This window comes from Dioscorea cayenensis, chromosome 10 (assembly GCF_009730915.1).
Source record: "Dioscorea cayenensis subsp. rotundata cultivar TDr96_F1 chromosome 10, TDr96_F1_v2_PseudoChromosome.rev07_lg8_w22 25.fasta, whole genome shotgun sequence".
Taxonomy (NCBI): Eukaryota; Viridiplantae; Streptophyta; class Magnoliopsida; order Dioscoreales; family Dioscoreaceae; genus Dioscorea; species Dioscorea cayenensis.
Genome location: NC_052480.1, coordinates 7869305 through 7880727, shown reverse-complemented (window position 1 = coordinate 7880727; position 11423 = coordinate 7869305). Strand labels below are relative to the sequence as shown.

The 11423-nt window shown below is 38.7% G+C and overlaps 1 pseudogene; it reads left to right on the top strand.

Moving 5' to 3' along the window:
- The first annotated feature begins 421 nt into the window (after positions 1-421).
- LOC120270955 lies at positions 422-3234 on the top strand (annotated as a pseudogene).
- The last annotated feature ends 8189 nt before the right edge of the window (positions 3235-11423 follow it).

Below are 11423 nucleotides of genomic sequence, written 5' to 3'. Positions count from 1 at the left end.
GAGAATTTTTTCCCCCGCGGGGAATTTGGAGACGGGGAATCCCCGCCCCGTGGGAAGCGGGGATGGGAACGGGGATCCCATTCCCCGCCCCGCCCCATTTACATCCCTACTTCATGTGATGTGCATGTGGTGTTTATCCAGCGCCATCAACTGTCATCAGAATGATCAGTTTGAAAATCAAGAATTAATTAACCTGTCGTAATTAAAACATGAACGTGAATATCCATCCAACTATAAATAGAGGGGGCAAAGGATGTAATACCTGCATCAACTTTGACCAAGTTGACTGACTTTGGATGCCAGGCAAGCCCTCCTCACACTTTTGGCTTTATTACCAGATTTTGTGGATCTGAGTAAAGTTTAATCATGGTTTAATTGGCATGATTGAGCTGGAATAATTGATTAGCAAACTTTCTCCTTCAAAGCATGCTCCTTCTTCACCAAATCAACTAAACCTCTTCTTGAAGCTTGGGGACGGAGGAAGGACCTCTTCACCGGCGGCTCATCGGAGAGACTAGTGGTAGGTGATCCTTGTTGTTGTTGGTTTATTAGGTTCTTGCTTGTTGTTGAGTTTTTGATGGAGAAACACCATGCTTCATGTTTGTTTGGAGCCTTTTCTTGTATTGTTTGTTTGGCGTCATGAGTTGGTTTAAATGTCATTGTATCTAACTGTTTGTCTCCTCTGAATTTTTAGTTTCTGATGCTTGAAATTTTGATTTAAAACCCTTGTTAATTGCTTGTATTTAAAGATCATGTTTTAATGCTTTCTCTCTTTGAAATTCTTCGAATTATTGCACTTGCACATTAAGTGTTTGTAGTGATGCCTAACTGAATTTCAGCACTAATTAAAGCTTGTTTTCCTTCTAGTTTGTGGTTGTTAATGCATGCTTAAATACCTAGTTACTTCCTAATTTTTTATTATTCTTGTGCCTTGTTCTATTGAAGCGTTTTGGAGTTTTTAATATATTGAGTTTATTATTTGAATGTTAACTTACTTTGCATGAATGTTTATTCATCCTTGCAAGTATGTAACTACCAAAGAATGACTTTACTTTAATTATGATATTTTTATATGCATCTTGTAAGCTTGAACCTGTAAACTAAAATTTATGATTTAAATTATTTAGACATAGGTTTGCATGTTTATAAACTTAGAATTGTGAGTATGCAGCCATGTAATAATTCAACACTTTGGTTTAAGCATGACATCCTTTAATCATGTATGATAGTTTGTTATATATATATATATATATATAATTGTGAACAAGGTGTTTTGATGCTTTAGTTGGCCTAGAATTTCTGAATTTTGATTATCATGTTGTGATAAGGAAGATTGTTGGCTGTATCCTCATTGTTTAAGCTTGGTTTTTAAATGCTTGTTCATTTATTTTATTTATTGCTTTTAATTTAAGGTTGTGGTTTAAGTGAGTGTTAATTCATCCTTTGAGGCTTGTAAGTTTAGGCCGGCCCAAGGCTTGTTTTTAAGTATAGTGGTAGATCCTGTAGTGAGCTTTAATTTGCGGGATTTGTTGAACTCAACTTCGTAGCTCGGAACCAGGTAGGCTCTCGCACCCGTGTAATTCTGTATTTCTAGTGTGTGGTTAATTAATAAATTATTTAAAATTTATTTATTTATTTATTTTGTTCTTGCAATATTTATGTTGGTATTTTGTTTATTATTCTGAAGCGATTTATTTGGTACTTTCTCAGTCTGTACTCTGTATTTCTGAGGTTTTTAGTACATCTCCATTTCTGAGAAATTACCCAGCTAGGAGGAGTAAGGTTTAGCCATGTGCACATGTTTTCTGTAGTAGCGCTACTGGACATGTGTATCCATTCCAACTACAGTCGAAGATCCAGTTTCGGCTGTTGATAACTAGTCTATTATGTTCCGACTTCACAGTCGAAGATCCAGCCTCGAGCTGTTAATTCTGTTATTAGTCAGGGAGATGTATACGTCTGGTTTTATATATTTTTCTGTATTTTGAGCATTTTCTGTATTTCTGTCTAGATTATGATTATTCTGCAATTATCTGTAATATCTGTTATTTCTGCGATCCTATTGGGCCCTTGTGGCTCATGTACTCTGTGATTTTTTTTCGCATGAGAAGATTAAGCTTAAGATTGGAGGGTTGTTCTGGAGTTTTATTTCTGTAAATGCTATCTTGTTGAAATAACTGAGTTTTGAGGTTGTAGACCTTACAGTTGTTTTCTGTGAGTGAGATTTGTATTCCATGTGTATTCCTGATTCCTTTATGTTAAGTGTAGCACTGTATTTCTGTAAAGCTACTCAAGCCCATACTTGTATCACTTCTGTTACTGTTACCTTTGTTTGTAGTTCTGTATTATTATTCCTTACCTATCTATTGGGGTGACTCTGACTAGATTTAAAGTCTGAGGCCTTGCATCCAATGGGGCCCAGCTCTATTGGGTGCGGCTGATTTGTCAGCGGGCCCTGCTTTGGGGCTGGGGTGTGACAAAGGAAAGAGCAATGCATTCAAGTTATAGTCCGGTGAGTTTGTTCGAGATCTTCTGTGTTATATATATATATATATATATGGCTTTCTCAGGAGCATTTTCTTCCCTCTGCCTCGCGCTTCTCCTTTTTGCATCTCCCTGCTACTGCATGCAGGCTGCTTTTTCCTCTACTCTGGAGAAACCCTCCGAAATGAGCAAGAGCTGAATTGGGGGAGTTACACTTTTATCAAGCAGCATGACTGTAGTCTTGTCCTGTATGAGAATGGTGAGCCACAGTAAGCTTCCAACACTGGAGGCCTAGCGGAGCAATGCTACGCCACTCTCGAGAGTGATAGTAACTTGGTCGTTTATGATAGAGAGAACAACATTGTGTGGTCAGCCAACAACAAGGGACATGGCAACTGCGTCCTCGTCTTGCAAAAAGATGGCAACCATCTATGGCCCTGCAATCTGGGCAACCAACACCAACAGTACTATCAAGGGCGTCTCTCGTGGTATGTTCATCTAAAGGAAGGCCACCACATTTGCTGCTCTGCCGGCTAATAAAACTGCGGCAAAAGTCAAGACTGCACGAGTTTCCATGGTCGTCAAGGAGTGATGCTGAAGCCTACGTTCGAACCGAGCAATAAAATAAACACATTTCGTCGTGGTTTACACATGCGCACATCATAATAAATGGCCGTGCCTTGTATTATATATGTATAGCCTGCCGGCGTGTTTAGTTTCCACTGTTGCTCATGGTAATGAGAACCAGCTTGTGATCATATGCTATCCTGCCTCTTCTTCAATGGTGGTCACTTCTGAGCTTCAAATTGTTCAACGGCATGCATTCACTACTACTACTACTGTGACTAAATAAATAAATTGTATGATTTTATAAAATTTATTAACATAAAAATTATTAAGGAATATTCCTCATTTTTTGTAATTTTTCCACCTAATCAAATCTATAAACGATAGAGGCAAATAGATTTCAAAATAATTTTTTAAAAATTATTAAAATAAAATCTATGCAACGGCATGTAGAATGGTGAGGATGGTTGGCTATATCATTAAATAATTGAGCTGAATGCCATAATCTTGATTATTTTTTCAACTATAGAGAAAATTATATCCATTGTTTAGTAAACTAATTTATATATAATTAAAACATAGAAACTTTTGTATATTTTAGTTTTTATTGATGCAGATTTTTCTTAAGAAAAGTTTATTTAAATTTTGTTGGTAGAGCTAATTAATTAAAATCCATCATAAAGATATTATTAATATATTTAAAATTCCATTAAAACATAGTTATTTAATAAATTCTTAAATATTATTAACAAAATAATTAATAACATATTTAAAATTATATTTCAAAATAAATATTTAAAATATAATAAAAATGTTTTATATTATTTTGAAAAAAATAATTAGTTTGTGATGCGAATAAATAAAAAATAATTTATCAAAAATGATCAAGAAATAAAAAAACAAATTATATAAATTAGAAAATAATAAAAATATTTCATAATTAAAGTCATTAATAGAAGACATAAAAGCATTAATTTTCATTTTCCTTCACTCCCAAGTGGTGCCAAATATGCTCTACTCGATCGAAGTTGATGGTGTACTTTTTTATCACTTATTTTGGCATTTCTTCTTATGTATTGTTGAAAATCTTGAGTGCACCCTCGAGTGACGAGGAATGGAGATTTACTTTTTCAAAATCCCAATTTGTGATTGTATCGCCTTCATCTTCAACAATCATGTTATACAATATTACGCATGTGTACATTATATCTCCCAAGTTTTGCCTATGCCAAAAACGAGGAGGGCCACAGACAATAGCCCATCAAGATTGAAGCACGCCAAATGCTCGCTCAATGTCTTTTCTTCTAGCCTCTTGCATTTGATTGAACTTGATCCTCTTTAGGTCTTCTGGATATGAAAAACTTCTAACAAATGTTGCCTAATCTAGATATATGCCATCAGCAAGATAATATCCATTCGTGTATATTATAACATTAATATTGAACTGAATTTCTGGACCATGTCCATGTAATACGTCGTTAAACAGAAGAGATTGTTTGAGCACATTGATATCATTATTAGAACCAGCAACTCCGAAGAATGCATGCCAAATCCATAGGTCTACTTAAGCAACCGCTTCTAACATAATTGTTGGAACCCCTTAATCCCCTCGAGTGAATTGGCCTTTCCAAGTGACTAGGAAATTTTTTCAATGCCAATGTATCCAATCTATGCTACCAAGCATACTAGGAAAGCCATGTCGCTCAGAATGTAGTTGAAGTAAACATCCAACATCATTATTATTAGGTCTTCTTAGATATCTTGATGCAAAAATTTCAATAATACATCGACAAAATTTAAATAGCCATTCAATTGCAGTACATTCTGCAATGTACTCACCATACTGATCAGCCGATGCCTCATATGCTAACTGGCGGATAGCAGCAGCACATTTTTGAAGTGGTGAAAGCCCTCGTTTACCAGTTGCATCAACCCTTAATTGGGAATATTCTGAATGACTTGCTAGTGCATCTATGATTCACAGAAATAACACCTTGTGCATTCGAAATCTTTGACGAAATACATTATTAGGATAAACTGGTTCATTGGCGAAGTAGTCATTGAAAATCCTTTCATGTCCTACTTCACAATCACGATTCAAATGCCTTCGGCTTCTTCTAAGGCCACTAGATGATTCACCCTTTTTCCGCCTCTCCCATTCCTCTAGTAACACACACATCTTTTCTTCCTAATCATCCATCAACTCATCTACCAGAAATTGCTTGATTTGTTCCAACTGGGCAGGATCCATTGTTTAGAATGTTAACAAAGTGATGTAGTTTACAAAACATCGAATTTGTTAAGTGGAGAAGCATGGAACTCATTCTCATATGTATATATATATATATATACATATAGCACAATGTAATAACTAGTTTTCAAATGCCTAATTTTCAAATAGCTAGTTTACAATGGCTAGTTTTCAAATGGTTAGTTTGAAATGGCTAGTTTATGACGCCTAGTTTCAAACAGCTAGTTTACAATGGCTAGTGTATATTTAAATTACATTAAGGTCGCATTAATGATAAAGTGCATTAAACACATATTACATTATAAATAAAATTTGATTACGATACCACATTAATTTACAATTACATTGCATTAAAAATATAATTATATTACATGACCGGAATTTAAAATTACATAATATTAAAAATACATTATGATAAGTGCTTGTGTATTAGTAATATGAAGTACTATTTTCTTATAATGAGCATTACTTGTCTCAGATTTTATCACTCATACATGTGTATTTATGTTACTTTTGTGCATGTAGGGTTGTGGAGACAAGTATGAAAGAAAGAAGCCAGAGTAGATTGTGAATGCACGTTGTTGATGAAATCTTGGAGTAAACAAATGTGAAGACACAAGTTGTGCTCAAAGACATATAAGTGTGTGGCAACCTCCGTTGTGCTCGAGTGAACATGCAAATTGGAGGGGCACAAAGGCAGTCACACTCATGTGTTCCGACTTGTGCAATGCTAGCAAGATTATCGTCAAAAGTGATTTTATTGAAGATGCAACATGATCTATCGCATGGATGTGTTCTCGTTCATGTGGCAGAGCACTGTAGCAGGTTACTATAGTAAATCACTGTAGCAAATCACTGTAGTAGTTACTATTCATAGGCCGCTGAAAAATCGATTCTTGCAAATTCACACGCCCGTGTGGATGCCGATTCCAGTCTATTTAAGTCACGACTTCAGCCCTTTTTGAGGATCTTTTTTCCCATCTTTTGGCCCATCTTTTCTCATCTTTGGAGGCGCTCGCAGCTATGGTTTGGAGAGGCTTTGGCAAGGGTTTTGAAGTAGTTCTACGGCCTTCAACACCGTGTTCCTTTAGAAGATAGTTATTAGGGGAGCTTTCGTCAGCATCGATTCAGCGAGGTGTGCCCTAGGCTTGACGAGGGAACCTTTGGAGAAGACGTGGCTACTCCATAAGACCATCGAAACGAATACCAAGGAGGTTTTACTTATGGATTGCATGTTTTTTACTTTCGATTTCATTATTGATTGTATCTTGCTCCATGGAGAGCTAAACCCCTAGTGAGTACTTGGACTTGTAAACCCTAGGATGATATTGTTTCTCTGACCTTTCTATTTTGTTTTTTTAAATGATGTCTTTAATTGTGTTCCAATCTTGAATGCTTGTTGAATGGATTTTCCCTTAGAGTGACACTAGAGTCGAGAGTCTATATTGGTAATCCTTGTAAGTGAGTGACACACTATGAGGGTTAGAAAAAGCAAGATTGGAGAGGGTCGAGAGGGTGAGTCGAGAGGTAGCGGAACTCCCCCATTTTCCTCCGGTGTGATTTATCCTACCTCCACGTTCCAAGAGTTCTTTGCAGTCACAATAGAGTGAAGTGCTAAGAGACAATCTCTGCTAGGGCTTAGTTGCGCAAGCAATAGAGTGAAGCGTTGAAGTAATCCTTAGTATCTAGGACTTAATTGTGACTAGGGGTCTTTCGCCTGTACTAAAGGGTTAGATCTATATTAGGGAATAGGGTTTATCACTTGCAGTCCATAGAGCTTTAAGCAACCTTGCACAGTGTGAGGCGTCGAGACTGAGCGATTTCTCCGCTAGGGCATAGTGTAGGGCTAGTCACAGTTGACCTTAGGTTTGGGACCGTGTGTTTTAAGATTTCCATGACTCTTTAAGCATCGGTTAAGAGACATAACGGTTAGTCTTGCACTTGAAACACTAGTCCTAGGGTGAGCAATGTCCGAGTACCCCACTTTTTGTCAATTGCCTCTCTTATCATTTACATGCCCTTCATTCTTCTTTATTTCTTATCTATTTTCTTTGATATTGTTCACACCACTATTGATTCATCTTCACCATAGTTAAATATCAATCTTTATGTTTTTTTATCACTATTCCCTGTGGATATGACTACCCACGCACCAGGGTATGATTACTTTGACAAACCCGCGCACTTGCAGTTCACACGCAAAAGGACGTTGTGATAAGTACTTGTGTGATAAAAATACGAAGTGTTCTTTACTTATGATGAGCATTACTTTTAGCAGGTTTAAGCGCTAATACATACGTATTTGTGTTCTTTTGCGCATGTAGGGTTGTGAAGCTAAGTATTGAGAAAAGAAGCCAAAAGTAGATCGTAAACGCATTATTTAGTGGAATCTTGGAAGGAACAAATGCGAAGACACAAGTGGGACTCCAGGATACGTGAATGTGTGCCAACCTCCATGAATTCAAGTCATTATAATGAGTTAGAAGGGCACAAAGGCAGTCATATTTGCGTATCTTGGCTTGTGCATTGATAACAAGAACTTCATCAACGAAGCCTTTGATTGAAGAAGAGTTGCGATCTATGGCATAAACGTGTGTCTGTTTATGTTGCCTCGATAAAAAGTGTGGAATTGGGAGTGTTTTAGCTGAGTATTGGACCAGGTTACTGTAGAGAAACACTTTAGCAAGTATTGTAGCAGTTACTCTTCACAGCCAGACAAAAACAGGATTTCCAGAGAATCCACAAGGACGTGTGGAAATTCCCCACGCCCGTGTAGAAATTCTACAGGCCCGGGTGGCAAATCCACAAGGGCGTCTGGATGCCCGATTCCAGCCCTATTTAAGCCGCGATTCAGCCCCAATTTTTAGAATCTTTTTGCCCTCTTCCCTTCCACTTTTCTTCATCGTCTGGGAAGCCGTCGGCTAGGGTTTGGAGAGGCTTTTGGCAAGTCTTTGAAGTGGTTTGAGGGATTCGACACCGCGATTTGCTTGGAAGAAAGTTATTGGGGAAGCTTTTGTCAGTATATATCTGGTGAGGTGTGCTCTAGGCCGGACAAGGGGACCTTTGGAGAAAACTTGGCTACTCCACAAGACCATCGACACGACTACTGATTGGGTTTTCTTATGGAACACTTATTTTTACTTTCGATTTCATTGTTGATTGTATTGTGCTCCATGGAGAGCTAAACCCCCTACTGGGTACTTGGATTTTGTAAACCCTAGGATGTTATTGTTTTATTGATCTTTTATTATCCTTTCCTTAATTGATGTCTCAATTGAGTTCCAATCTTGAGTGCTTGTGGAATGATTTCTCCCCTAGATTGACACTAGGTTTGAGAGTCTATCTTGGTAACCATTGTAGATGAGTGACACATTACGAGGGTTAGACATTGCTTGATTGGAGAGGGTTGAGAGGGTGAGTCGAGAGGTAGCGGAGCGTCCCTTTTCCCCTCCGGTGTGATTTATCCTATCTCCATTTCCTTGAGTTCTTGGCGGTCACAATAGAGTGAAGTTCTAGAGGCTAAACTCCTTTGGGGCTTAGTTGCGTGAGCAATAGAGTGAAGCGTTGAAGGGACTCTAGTGTCTGTGGCTTAGATGTGACTAGGGGCCTTTCGCCTGGAACAAAGGGTTAGGTCTATACATAGGAAGATGGTTTATCACTTGGATTCCCTAGAACTCCATGCAATTTTCAACAGTGTGAGGTGTTGAGACTGAGCGATTTCTCTACCGGGACATAGTGTAGAGGTAGTCACGGTTGACCTTAGATTTGGGACCGTGTGCTTAAGGATTTCCACGACTCATTGAGCATTGATTAGGAAGTATAATTGTTGTTTTTGCACTTGAAACATTAATCCTAAGGGAGCATTGCCCAAGTACCCCACTTCTATCGATTGCCTGATCTCTCGCTTACTTTTGCCTTTCATTCTTGTTTATTTTTATCTTTGTTTTCATTTCATTTTATCAACACTATCATTGTTCACTTTCACGTGGTTAAGTAGCAATTTAAGTATTTTTACTCCCTACTCCCTATGGATACAATGCCCCACTCACCTGGGATTTATTTCTTGACAAACCCGTGCACTTGTGGGTCATACGTAAGGGGTGTTGTCAAGTTTTTGGCGCTGTTGCTGGGGAGTAGGCGTTTAGAGATACTTTGCACTTTGATATCTTTGCTATTCATTCAATCTCTTTCATATCTTCTTATCCTATCATCGTTCTAATTTTGTTTTCTTTCTTTTGGTGCAGCTCCAGGTTATGACCCGAGGGAACCCTTCGATACTATTGAAAGTGATCCTGAACTTGAATGTACACTTAGAAAAAGGTGTAAAGAACCTGTGCAAGAACCGTCGAATCTAGCTGACGTAGAAGTTGAAGGATTTGACAACATGGCAGAACAGAATGAACAATAGAGAACACTCTCTGATTACCCCAGACCTTCAGTACTGTGGACACAATATAGCATTGTATGACACCAGATTATAGCTCCGAACTTCGAGTTGAAGCCAGCATTCATCTAGATGATACAGCAGTCAGCGCAGTTCAATAGTTTGGCTGATGATGATCCAAACAATCACATTGAGAACTTCTTGGAAGTTTGTGACATGCTGAAGATCAATTGTGTTACGGATGATGCTATTAGATTGAGGGCTTTCTCATTCTCTCTAAAAGGAAGAGCTAAGTAGTGGTTACATTCTTTACCACGAGCATCCATCATGACATTGAATGAAATGGTCGAAGCTTTTCTTGCAAGGTACTTTCCTCCAGGGAAATCGGCAAAGCTTCACAATGAGATATCATCGTTTGTTCAAATGGAGCTCGAGTCCTTATTTCAGATATGAGAGCGATTCAAGGATCTGTTGCGGAAGTGCCCATAGCATGGATTCCCTGAATGGATGATCATTCAGATCTTTTATAACAGGTTAAATCCAAGTACACGACAACTTGTAGATGCCGCCGCAGGAGGTACAATGGAGAATAAGACCCCCGATGAAGCCTGACAATTAGTAGAAGAAATGGCCATGAATAGCTACCAATGGAATGCAAGGGAAAAGAAGAAAGTGGCCGGATTCCATGAGATCGATACGGTTACATCATTGGCGGCCCAAGTGGAGGCATTGAGTAAGAAGTTAGACAGTCTAACTTCTCCTAGATTGGCGGCCGTAATGAATTGTGATGGATGCGGGGGAGGACATGCCCCACTCGATTACTTGATAGCCGTTGGTGGTACTTTATCCGTTGAGCAACTTGACTTTGTGGGTAATGTAATGAGAAACCAAGGCAATCCTTATAGCAACACCTACAACCAGGGGTGGAGGAATCGCCCAAATTTCTCATGGAGTAACCAAGGGTAGCAATAGGCCATAGCACAACCGGGTTTCCAACAACAACAACAAGCCCCGAACATGAAAATAGAGTTTCAGGTTTGGAGACCCGAATGACCGACTTAGAGAAAGCCTTGACCTGATTTGTGCAATCATCGGATACACAGTTCCAATCGGTCGAGGCTACACTTCGTAAGCACACCACTTCATTGCACAACCTAGAAAATCAAGTGGGGTAAATCGCGAAGTTTCTATCGGAGGGACCACAAGGAAGCTTACCGAGTAACACCGAAACCAACTCATGAGAGCATGTGAAGGCAATCACTTTAAGAAGTGGTCGTGAGGTTGAAGGTAGGTTTCCAAGTGAGAAAGACAATGTTAAAGCACCGGAGGTCGTAGAGGTTGAGAAGGGAGCAACTAAGTAGAAGGAGGTGGCACCCCCACCTTACAAGCCAAGAATCCCTTATCCCTCTAGATTGAAGAATGACCAAAACTATGAGCAATACAAAAAATTCTTGGGTCTATTCAAGCAATTGCCCATCAACATTCCTTTTGTGGAGGAATTGTCTCAAATGCCTCGGTATGCTAAGTTCTTGAAAGATCTATTGACCAACAAGAGGAAGTTGGAAGAGAGTGCATCAGTGATCTCAGATGCTTCTTGTTCGGCGGTCTTGCAAAAGAATATGCCGAACAAGAAGAAAGACCCAGGAAGCTCCATTATCCCGTGCAACATTGGCAACTTTGGTGAAAAGATGGCAATGGCAGACTCAGGGGCCAGTATCAATGTCATGCTATACTTTT